Source organism: Mugil cephalus, chromosome 2 (genome assembly GCF_022458985.1).
Source record: "Mugil cephalus isolate CIBA_MC_2020 chromosome 2, CIBA_Mcephalus_1.1, whole genome shotgun sequence".
Lineage (NCBI taxonomy): Eukaryota > Metazoa > Chordata > Actinopteri > Mugiliformes > Mugilidae > Mugil > Mugil cephalus.
Genome location: NC_061771.1, coordinates 4,703,708 through 4,716,527, shown reverse-complemented (window position 1 = coordinate 4,716,527; position 12,820 = coordinate 4,703,708).

Below are 12,820 nucleotides of genomic sequence, written 5' to 3'. Positions count from 1 at the left end.
CAGCTGTGCTGTGATAATGAAAAATCATGATGACCACTTTCTTCAAACTTCAGACTAATAGAGGTGAAGAGGCATTTAAGGAAAATTAGAAGCACCCTGTTGATAAAGACACGAGATTAAAGGAAATTTAGCTGAAACTGCACAACAGATACTTCGTAGCATGCACAAAGGTGAAACTCTTACTCGTTCTTGTGAGGGGCACTGCAGTTTACAACTCATGCACTGTGGTTATGTGTCCTGAGATGTCCGGTGTCATTATTCCCACTGGCTGGAGAACAATGCTTTGTTATGGCTGGCACAGCGTGAGTTAGCTTACACATTCAGGGCTGATGGGATCACTAGACTATAACCTCTTAGGGTGATAAAACGCCTCTGGGTTCTTTTGGAATTGTGGCTGACAGCATGAAACATCTAAATAATTGCTTTTTTTTTTTTTTTTGTGGAACGTGTGCACCGCTCCAGAATGAGTTGTTTCATTAGTGGAACACACGCCCCCTTCCCTTCAACACATGTGTCCAATTAGGACTGCATTTCAAAGGGCTACTGCAAAACTAGAGTAATTGCATTTACAGTGTTGCATCAATTTTGGTGAGTTTTTGGGCTTTTCTGATACTGTATCAACACAATATTTTAGGAAATGGTAATATAATACTCTAATTCTATACAACTACTAATAAGCATATTAATACTGCGAGTAATAACAGTTGAATGATATGGCCAGTTTTGAAGATTTGAGCAATGAGATGTTGTGATCAGAAGAACTATAGCACTTTAATATTTGATTGGTATGGCTTAAGTCAGTGAAAGAGACCACTGATAAATTACAGCGTTGTTCTATTACAGACAAGACCCTTATCAATAGCAATGCATCAAAGAGTGTTATCTCTAGCCCGTACATTGGCAAGAGATGGAAAAACAAATATAGGAAAGTTCAAACTTGCTCAAAGTGTACACTGGGCGAAAGCCCAAACCATGTAATGTCACTGACTGAAAGACTAAACTGAAGTTTCACCACAGGAACTTTCCCCAGGGACTGAGATCCTTTTGAGGTGAACTATTCGCTTTTCTTTTCAGGAGAAAATGAACTGGAGAGCAGGGCTGGGACCTGAACACTTCTGATAATACAAATAATAAAAAAAAAGAACTTGCTTCATTGCATTTCACACTTACACTACATGATAGGTCCTAAAGTCAGTTTTCTTACTTTGCAGTGTTTCAATCAGTTTTGCTTCTTTTCCAGCGTTGGCATACGGTGCTATCATTGTTGCATTGTCTTCAACATCTGCCGACATTTATTGGACACAAATGCATGAGGTCACTCGCCAAAAATGATACACAAAAACAGCCTTTTTTTTTTTTTTTTTTTCCAAAGTAGCCAAGTGGCCTTATTAGGGTACAAGTCTTTCAAGTTCCAAGAAAGAGCATAAACCCTGGTTAATAGTTTTTAAGTGTGCTGCCTTTATTTACCACCAAAATAGTTGGAATCATCCAAAGTTTGAGCAAGACATGGGCTAGAGTTAGTCATTTAACCGTCAGTCATGAGGGCTATAAGTGAACCTTGTTCATGATCAAAGAGTGCTGAAAAATCACTGCTATTTTTATTTATTTATTTTTAAAAAGCTTGTCTGTGTAAAATCTAACTCGATCACCGGCTGGGGTCACATGTCAGCGTCTGACCTGGAACGATAAGGTGAAGGACCTGCTGCAAGAGACAGGGCTTCTCAGCAACACCACCACTGGCGAAATAAAATGTAATAAAACAGCATGCACATGTGCAAAGTGTTCATCTCAACTACAAGAACGCACTTGACAAAAGTGGGTTACAGGCAGTCCTTTAACCACAAGTCCAGCCCAAGTTTTACTTCATGATCATTATGAAACAAGTGTGAAACACTGCTGACAAAGGCTTTTCAGTTTTAGTTTAGCTGGTCTGTGTCCAATAAGGAGGGTCAACAACAGGAGCATAAGCATGATGGAGTCATATGGGACAAGGGGAAGACCCTGAAGTCTCTTTCAAGAAACAAGCTTTTTGGCAACACAGACTATACCCTGGTATTTGGAATTTGGGTTCAGAGTAAAACCAGCTTGTTGATTCTCTCCTCTCGCTCTAAAGAAAACATGTCTATACCATCCTCTCTTCTTGAAAAATAAAGAAAAGTGTCCTGGTTCGAGTGCGTGCATTACTTCTGCTCGTCAGTGTTTAAGAGGTAGCAACAGTGTATCGGCTTCCTCATTTTCATTTTGACCGATAGTAACCCCGGAGAAAACCGAGCCAAAGCATGAACAGCGGGATTGATGGGGTAGCAACATGTCTCGGATTTCTGCTTTCAAACCTAACGGCGTGCGCCTAAACGGCGTGCGCCTGTAAAAGTGGAGGCAAAATATGCACACGGTTAAGAAAGGGAATAAACCAAGGTGTAAGGAAGAAGAGGATAGATAGATTTTGTCCGCTGGTAACCCTGGCGCCGAAACTGAAAAGGAGGAGGGGAGTTTGTCCGATAGTAACCCCGGAACAGAGTGGGGGTGCTATTTTTAACTCTGCACGAAATAAATGTGCCACATCTGTTTGATACGCTGAAAATCAGACCAGTTGTCTTCATAGTGCATCCATTTAAAATCGTGTCAGCGCTAGACGGTCTGAGAGATGGAGGTGGAAACTGGGTTACTTTATTTTGCGTATATACAAATGTTTATTTATTTTTCTACATAATCGAATAAATGCAGCAGAAAGCATCGACTGGACTGAATAAACGACACAAAACTGTTTCTGAAAATATCATGGCAGTGTCACAGAGACGACTCCGGATGCAGAGCTTCTGTGTTCAGTAAACACGACTCTCCTCCGACTTGCTACGTCGACACTTGTGAGGCATTCAGGTGCTGTGGGAAAATTTGGCCTGCGCGAATCCACAGGTAACAAACATACGGCCCATGGGCCTGAAGCGGCCCGACGGAGGGATGATTTTGAAAAGAGCAAACTTTTCATGGGCCTAAGTGACATTCCTAGGTTTCACGCAGATCTAGTAGGAGTTGTGGACATAGTACAGCACTGAGACCTAAAACTATACAGAAATTGCACTTCTTTTTCATTTTTTATAACAAACTTCTTTGCATTAAAACAAATGGAAACATTTGGATTTGTCATTATTTGTAGGTTAATACACTATTGTCATACTGGTCCGGTCCACTTGAGATCAAACTGGGCTGTATGTAGCCCCTGAACGAAAATGAGTTTGACAAGTCTTTTCTGTTTTTACACGAATGTTCATAACAGTCTTTATTATTATTATTATTGTTATTATTATTATTATTATTATTATTAGTAGTAGTAGTAGTAGTAGTAGTATGAACTCATTAGTTAACACTTTATGACTATAGTCTTCTTAGCATGTGACATGTGGGTAGCCTAGGCCCAAACCTTTTGTTTACAACTATCAGTTGTTACTAATTCTTATTCTCAATTAATTGTGCCATATAACTGAGATTATTTGCCTGATGTTTAACTCACTTTCATGCTGAGTAAAGGCCTAAAGAGTATTGCATATTTGCAGAGTTTAACAACATACACACTAAGTGGCAGGTGATGCATTTCATTGCATTGCAGTAGCTCTTTTCTTTTTATGTGCAACTCACCTACTGTGACCAAGTAATTTCCCTCGTGGATCATTAAAGTTTCTCTCAGTCTAAGTTCCATTACCCCATTTTGCTCATTTATACGGTTTGAACTTGGAAATCTTGGGTAAGGCTAATCAACATTGATTCTTTCAATCACAAACTTCTTCAAAAATGATATCATCTTTATTCAATAAACTAATATCTGGATATTATGGAGTTATAAATGTGTCTTGTATTCGTTTCATAACCGATTTCGACTTAAAGGGAAAATTTCTCACGAATCCGCCAAAGCGACTTCCTTGTTCGGGTTGTGGAAGAGGCATTGAACGCACCGTGCTTTGACCGCTGGTTACCTCTCACTGCAGCCATCAGAGAACTGGGTGAAAGGGGAATGATGTCACTGGCAGCCTGAGGACGGCTGAGGAGAACAATGAGTGGCAAGGAGCTACTGGAAGTGGTTACCGGGCAGAAATAAACCAGCGAAGGAGACGAATACCATTGGTTTAATAAGGAAGTGATGTTGTATGTCTCTTTGTTTGGTCTAGCCTAATGTTTCCTTTAAGCTAAAGGAAAGAGCTGTGTCTATAAATGAGCTATAGGCTCTCTCTCTATATATATCTGATCCTCTTACAGCTACCATGCAAAGACAAATGCATTAACTGTCTTTAATCCGTATCTGTAATTCAATTAACCAGTTTTGGACATGGGTAACAATATAACTAAACATAAAGCTCTAAGGATAAATTTACATTAAATGTTCATGTTATGAATCAGGTCAGATCAGGAAGGAATGGACTTCTGAGAAATATTTTCATCTTTGTACAAAAGCTTATTATTAGATCTGATTTTATAAGGTCAGTCTGTGCTTCTTTAGATAAGACATAATCAGATTTCATCCGCTCTGACATGGCAATACATACTAAGTGACCAGTGACTTTTTTTTCTTTACCTCAACAAAGGAACTACTTAGCATGCATGACCCCATATGTTGACTGCAGAAGTAGCATGAAGTAATAACTCAAGTATTATCTGTGTGTGGTATTCCTTTCATATGTATCCATATATATATGTGTGTGTACATGTATATAGAGCATGGTGTATGTCTAAGTGATATATTGCTTGCCCTATTTACACCACAGACACACACATGTTGTTCTGTACACAGAGTTTAATTGGCCTTGTGTGAGCATGAATAATGATTTTCCGCATTGCTGTAATGAAGCACTGTGGCTCCTCCAGAAACGACCTACATAGTCACAGTTGTTGAATGAGGCCATTGTTGTGCAACACCAGCTTCCATATATATATATTTATATATATTTCTGGGAACTGAAATATTCTCATGACCCTAACTAATCTGTATGCTGATATGTGGCCACTGTGTTCTTTTACATCTTTGACGCTTTTTGTTGGTGTGTGACAACACAAACAGGCCTGTAGGAACTCAGAAATTCTTCACCCACGTCGCCATTTTGTTTACTCGCTTTGCAGCATATCTGATTCCTTTTGAAGCTCCTGATGGCTGATCGCGTTAGGCTCAGGCTTTGTTTCTTTTTAATCAAATCCATGGTCATTTTGGTGTGAAACTCTCACTCTTGACACTAGAGACAATGAGGTGACGACAACAACTTTAACACTTGCTTTCTCTTTCTAGTGCTTTTACCTGCCCCCTGTAAAGTTTGCTCTTTTGTCATGAAGCCTAAAAGGGAACTGATTTTACACATCTCTTGTTACATGTACATGGACACTAGTAATCTGCTGATTATTGAACTAGTGGTCCTTTCAAGATAAAAGTGTCTCATGTAACCACGAGAACAGACTAACCTGATCAGAAGGAGCTTTCAGACCGATTGATTGGATTGGTTGTTTTTAATCCTTGCTGGGCTTATGAATGTTAAAATATCAGCAACTAATAACCACATAAACACACGATCTGACCGGGGTCACCTTCTCCTTCCTCTGTTTTTCCAGCAGATTCCGCACTCCACAGCGAGCAGAATGTTTGTGCATCTAAAAACAAATTCTGATCAGATACAGATGAATATTTTGGGGAATGTAAATGCAGATCTCTTATCTTAGTGTAAACAGTTAAGTTGGAAGATGTGATCAGAATGATTTCAGTCAGATTGGAGAAATATTGTTCATGTAAACTTTTCCAGTGTCTGCCTATAATCATTTGTTGTCGGACACTATTGCGTCATGTGTAGCTGGAGACGAGGACTGTTAGGAAGAAGCGAACTTTCCAAGATTCTGTAGCCTCCTTATTGTCTCAGTTTGAAGCCTCTTTAATCTGAGAGACCTGATTAAATGACACGTGCAGAGGTTTGGTGTCTCCGGTGCACTGTAAAACGTTTGTTGGCCTTAATGCTTGAAACACAATCCCTGGCTGAGCACCACTGCACACATCTGGTAGGCAGTTCCTTCTTGGATGCAGTTCATTCAGTGGGTAACGCTGAAGATACTAACTGTAGCCGACAACATTAGCCTGACCTGTACACGTGCATGTAAATCAACCACATCTGGTCAGTTCTTCAGAGAAAACACAGAATTTTTAGGCGTAACCTGAACTTTGCAGTTGATTAAATGCGTAAGGGGAATATTTAATCAAACCATCTTGATGTGACTCTCAAACACACAAAGGACCACATGTGACTGTGGCCAACCAGCCAACCAGATCTGTGCAAACAGTCAACTGCTGAGGATATCTTGACCTGGGAACACACATGTTGTAGAAAGCACTTTGTTTTGACACCGTTTAAGGATCTTTTTAACACACACAAACGTTACTTTGTTTGCCTACATTAGCAACCAGCCAGCTGAGTACGTGTTCGCACGATGTTCTCTATTAGAGTCTCTGAGGTGATGACCACATGCTGTGTCATCGTCTTTCAAACTGTGTCATAGGGCAAAGTCTCAGAGAAATCATATGCTCCATTGTTTTTTGAAACCACAGGGTCAAATCAGCGAGGTATTAACTCAATGATCAAGTCCATCATCATTACATTAGTTAAAACATCTATATAATCTTCTTTGAAAAGACAGATATTCTGACTTCAAAGCATGTGATGTTCTCAGTGAGACCAGAAACCTGGATGTTATTTTTGTCTTTTGATGCTGTGGTGGTGAACATGGTGAGGGCTTGGTCTGCCTAACTGAGCCAGATAGCTACAGCTAGGCCTTTTCTCTTCTCTGCAGCTGTAGAAAAGGTCATATGTGTTTTTAAACCCTCTCCAGACTCCAATGCACTACGCAAAACACACAATCAGCAATTAACACTAAATCATGCTGCAAGGTTTTTAACACATACTAAGTAAGCCTTGAATAATAAGGCTCCCGTCTGCATCTGCAGTTTACGAAGCTCCTATGAGCCTGATTGGTGTGCCTGAGATCCTGTAGCAGGGCAATTACAAGCATCCTGAGGATATCAGGCAGGTAAATTGTCCTCTTTCGAGTTTCTTCTTGAAATTTTAATCGTTTGTCTTGACTTGTTATAAATTCTTGTCTGACTTGTTTGTATCGTAAAGCTCTTTGTGACGTTATTTTGTAAGGTGGTATATAACCAAAATGACTATCATTATCGTGAACATTAATAGTTGGCATTTGTGCCATGATTTGTCAGTGAATCATCGTGCACAAACCAGACGCTCCTCCATTCATTTAATTACACCTACGCTTTTCTGCTGAAATGATGTCAGTGAAGCACCTCTTAAAATATCAGTGGTATAGAAGTGCAAATAGATAGATAGATACATTATAGATAGTTACAGATGCACACTTAGGTCTATTTTCAACCACTCTAACCAGTGATGGATCTTTAAATGGATCTGTCAAGGTGAAGTCATTTCAGCATTTGTTCATGTTTTCTGAAGGACTTCTCAGACAATTCTCTATTTTAACGTTTATAAAGAAAGCTTGGGAGCAGGCCTGAGCCTCGTCTCATGATAAATACATTTTTATACTTTTAGAAAGAATGCCCTCACCATGTGGAACTGCACACTTTGTTCTAGTGAAATACATTACTAAAAATAGTCAAGTTGTTTGGAGGTGAAAGTGTGTTTGTTGAATGCCATGTGTTGCATAATGTTCTCCTGCTGCGCTGTGCAGTGGGTGACCGCTGGTTTTTATCACTGACCTGAGCACAGCGTGTGAGAAAGGTTTGTATCTCTGTGCACTTAAGTTTGGCACCGTGTTGACTCAGACCCCTATTTTCACAGTTCTTTTTACTGTCTTCAGTTTTTTTTCTACTCTTCGCAAACGTAAGTAATGTAGATTCAGCTGTGGATAAAACTGTAACTGCTCAAACATAAAACGGCTTCAAATAAATATAATGTATGAACTCAACCAACAGCATATTGCAGTGATTAAGTCGCTGCATTCCTCCTCTCTGCTACATCAAAATAAAAATGAAAAATAGAAATTTATAAATATGCATAAATGTAGAAAACAGTAGGACTTCTATCACTGAGTTCCTGTTTCACAGAGTCAGGTGTGTCTCCCACTGACATAGAGACAATCGCAGGAAGGATGTGACCCACTGCCCATTCCTCAACATACACTGCAAAAATATTCCTTCCTGATGTAGGAAAGCGTACAAGCACCCTCTGCATGCCACAAATGTCCGTTATGGTCGAGGTACTTTCATTTATAAATTGCAGACTAACTGGCACAAATTTATATGTTGGTGATGAATGTAAATCTTGCAGAACATGTCAACGAAAAATATCTGTACATCTTGTGGCAAAGCAATGAAAAGTGGTCCATCCAAGTTCACGTTCACCTCTTATGGCCTGAATATGACAAGGGCAGCACCAGAACCCAAGAAGTATTTAGAAATGAGTAAACACTCTGACTTTTCTTTCTTTTTGGTCATGTGAGTGTCCTCTTTCTGTGTGTCTACGTTAGTCTGCTGACTAGCCATCTGCCGCCCTCTGTTCTGTATAATAGTCTATTCATTTCAAACAGCTGGCGGCCATGCTGACCTCTGTCTATTCTCTCTCCCTCTCTGTCTGCTGTTCTTTTCTCAGTCTGATTATTTAGGGCCCCACTGCTTGTGGAATCCCCGGCATATTAGTGAGTCCAATGAAATGCTTTTCAGAGCCGGGACCTTTGGCAGATCGTTGAGTTCAAATCTGTACAAAACCTCCTGTGATATTGATCCAGTGATCAATTAAGTATGTTCCCAGGTTAGTTTTGATGCACCCTGGCAGAAATAATGTATATATAAAAAACTGAGCAGTTTCGTTTTCTGGCTCAGAGTGTGTTTGCACAATTCAGCCGAGAAGGTCGTGCAGTTTTTCCTGTGAGATCACACCTTAAGACGAACTAGATCATCACACTCTTGTGTCTTGGTGAACAGAGTGTTCTCATCATTCTCCGTCATCCTCTCACCCTTCACATTACAAATTTGAACATGTATGCGTGTGAGAGAAGTGGAGAAGTGGAGAATGATGACGTTAGAACAGAGAGGAACAGGATGTAACCTAAACACATGACAGTGGGAGAAACCGAGACACTGGCTGACTGACTGACCCCAGCTCAAACTTTGCTCTAGTTTTTTGGTACCAAACCTGATCAGAATCTGACCTTTACGGAGATGTTACAGCCTAAAATCTGCCTTACAGGTGTTTTGTTGAGTATAAAGACTGAACTGAAAACTAATCTGATGAATCGATGTATAGTGTTGTTGTTGCGGTCTGTCTCTGCATCTATGCTCCTTTTTTCATTTTCTGTTTCTGTATCTTTGACCATTCACCTCTAATCTACCAGCAAACTGTCAGCAGTTTTAGGAGTATCTGGCCAGTGTTTGGAGAGATAATGCTCTGTTACTTTGTTTGTCCAGGTCTCCTCTCTCTCCCCTTCTTTCTGCACACTCTGCCTCTCTCTGCCCGCCATCTGGAATAGTTGCCTCATATTTTTCTCTCTCATTTTCTGCTGCCGTGGTTGTTTTCTCCTGTCAGGGCCTCTGTCTGATTCTGCCGATTTAGCAACAATTCATGCCCCATGCAAGTTAATCACGCACACACAGACACAGTAACCACACGCACACCAGCCTCATAGAGTCAGCCTCTTTCAATCAGCTATGGCATCGTGCTCAAAAAACACTGTAAAACAAGAAAATCAAGAAATCCAAATGAGGCTAAATTGATTACATCCCTAATCAACCCCTGAAACTGGATGTGGAAATTAGGCCGCTGGTCCTTTGATATATAATGAATACAAATGTTTGAAAATTTCCTTAAAGCTAAACTGTCAATGGGAAAAAGACACATCTTCATCCTTCATCAGCACTGATTAATGGACAGAGAGGGAGAGATAGAGAGAGATATGAATACATCAAAGCTACGCTGTAGTTCCCAGAGGAAAGCCCCTAGCTATTTTGAGCTGTATGAAGGACTTGATATTGAGTTAGAGAGGTTTAAGGAAGGGATTGAATAACAACAGTGATCCTCTCTGGACTAAAGGAGAGCCAGGATTACTGCTAGCATGTTCATTTGCACCGTGACTTGTCAACGACAAATCTGAAGCAGTAGAGGCTACTCTAAATCTTTTAAGAAGAGGCGATTTTCATGAGATAAATGTGGAGTTGGGAGCATAGGGAAACCCCCATGATGTGGAGGCACCCTCAACGTTAACCAGCTGTTTACCAGTTTTCTGTGTCCCATCTTGTTTGAGTCTCCACACAGAATAAAGAGGAAAAAATAAAATCTAACATAGATTCGTGTCCCCAGCTTCCAGCTGGCGTAAAACGTCTTCATTACGGAGTCAGTGCCAAACTTTCAAAACCACAACGTCCAGCCTTATTGCAGCCTGCGCTTTCGAAAATGATCGGTTTCAGAGCTGCTGCAATGTTAATATAAAAAGGGGCCCTTTAATTTTGTTCAGATCCATACTGATACTGTGCAGCTGGATCTATTACTGGAATATGAGAAATAATATATCTCAGAGATGAAAACAGGCTCTGGCATTGGGATTTTTGTGAAGGCGTTTAGACACACACACACACACACACACACACACACACACACACACACACACACACACACAAAACAAAGGTGTGTAAGTCTTTCACCTTGAAGGCAAAAGCAAGAAGAAAAAAAACACTAAGATGAAGGAAAATCATGAAGAGAAAGTGAAGGCGACCCCGAGCAAAAGGTGTAAAACTGAACAAAATATGGCGGAAAAAAAAGAACAAAGAAAAGAGAACCTCAAAGGGGAAAAGACTGACAGGAGGAAATAAACGAGGTGCACGAGGTGTACAGACTATAGGTGGGGAAGGAGGAGGAACGGAAAACTGCTGCCCAGAACAGATGAGCCTCGTTCTCTTTCCCCCTCATGCTGCTCCCGCCGCATCCACGTGAGCGAAGGAGGGAGGAGGTAGGGAAGCTGGGAGGAGGAAAAGGAGAAGGACTTCTGAACACCGCTGCATGCCAATCCGGTTCCATCCCTTTTTCAAAATTCCATCTTAAACAAATTTAGTCATAAAATTTCAATTCTGATGGACTGATTTTAATTTAAAACTAGAAGAAAAAAACTGTAAGATAAGAAAAACAATCACATGTCATCGATATTAATTATTCATCCAGTATATGAGGGAACTAGAAAGTGTGGTCAAATCATACACATACTCCGACACACGTGCTCCGACTCATGGATTTATTGAGAACCAGAGTAAGCCGGTTTGATGCTTTTCAGATCTAATGAGTTGGGGACAGAAATAAATCTGTTATGTGATGGGGATGGCCAGTGGGAACATGGAAATCCAACTACAGTATTCCATCATGATTTATTCGGTCAGTTAGCCCCGATAAATCCTGGAGAAGTGATCATCTTGATGCCAAACCCATGCACGTTGTGTAGCATGCGCTGAAAAAAACAAGTGGACAAGAAAAAACAGAAAGTTTTACCCATACGTTATATGTCGAAATGAATGTTGAAATTCGTTTTGGGAATAAGAGCCGGGCAAACAAAAATATTTCTAAATCTGGGGGAAAAAAACTTGCACAGTAAGCAGCAGTCAGGCAGTGACTCATGACCTTAGTCATGTTAACAGTTATTTTGTGGAAGTAGGTATTTGGTTCGAGGAAATGCTCGATGTTTTGCCCTGAGACCTTGACTGAGTGTTCCCAAAATCTTGAGATGTCTTAGCAGACGTGAACCAGCAAGTAAACTAATTATTCTTGATACATGCTGAATGAAGAAAGTATAGAGAGATGAGATCTACACCTCCCACTGTCTTCACTAATAAGATGTGATCATCTGGCATTTTATTAAATTGCATCCACTAAAATGTTTAATACTTCATAAAGAGAACTTAAGCTGTTGGAGTGAGTTCAGTTTCTATTCTCTATAAACAAGAAGGAAACCCCTCCTGAAAGTGCGTGGTGTGTTTGAGTAATGTGAAAGCTTTCTCTCCCATTTGTTCAAACTGTTCATGTCCAACTCTTCTGTGTTCTTTCCCAGATGTGTAAACGGTGCTTGAGTTTTGTAAGTTCTGTGTTTGTTTAGTCAGTCCTTTTCAGATTTCCTGGTAATGATGTTTTCGTCCTGTAAAGTGGATTATTTGTCATATTTTTTGTGTGTGTTTGTACGGACAAGCTCTTGAAATATTTGTATCAGGAGTCCAAGGACGAAGGACTGAAAAGTTTGTGTCTCATGATGTCTGGGAAAGTTCTCATCGAATCAGGTCAAGTACTTGCTCAAACTGAAACACGATAAACTGGTATGCAGGGTGCATCCAAGGACTGCTGGGGAGCTGGAGTTGAACATCTGTGCTGTTCATGAGCAGATACTTACCAGTGATGGGAAGAATCTGTTTTGATCTCGTTATCCTTCATTAATGAATGACACTTTCAGCCAGAGTCTCTAAGAAACAGGGTCTTCAAGAACTCCTTTGAAGAATTCCATCTGATGTTTGATCAATGTTACCTTTTATTACCGATACAAAACAGCGCTTAAACAAGACACCTTAACTTCTATCTTAATAGTATCTATGAATCTATGACGATTATGTCCAATTATTTCATTGTGTTCAGTGAACATGTGCAGTAAAGTATAAAAACTTTCTCTCCTGACTGATCTTCACTTCGTCATCTAATCTTGTCTCTAGACTTGTCTGCTCTTGTTATAACATGAACATGTTTTCAATAAAAAATTCTTCATACACATTGCAAACAAGTGTGCCATGACTGGCCAAGCTAATCTCAGG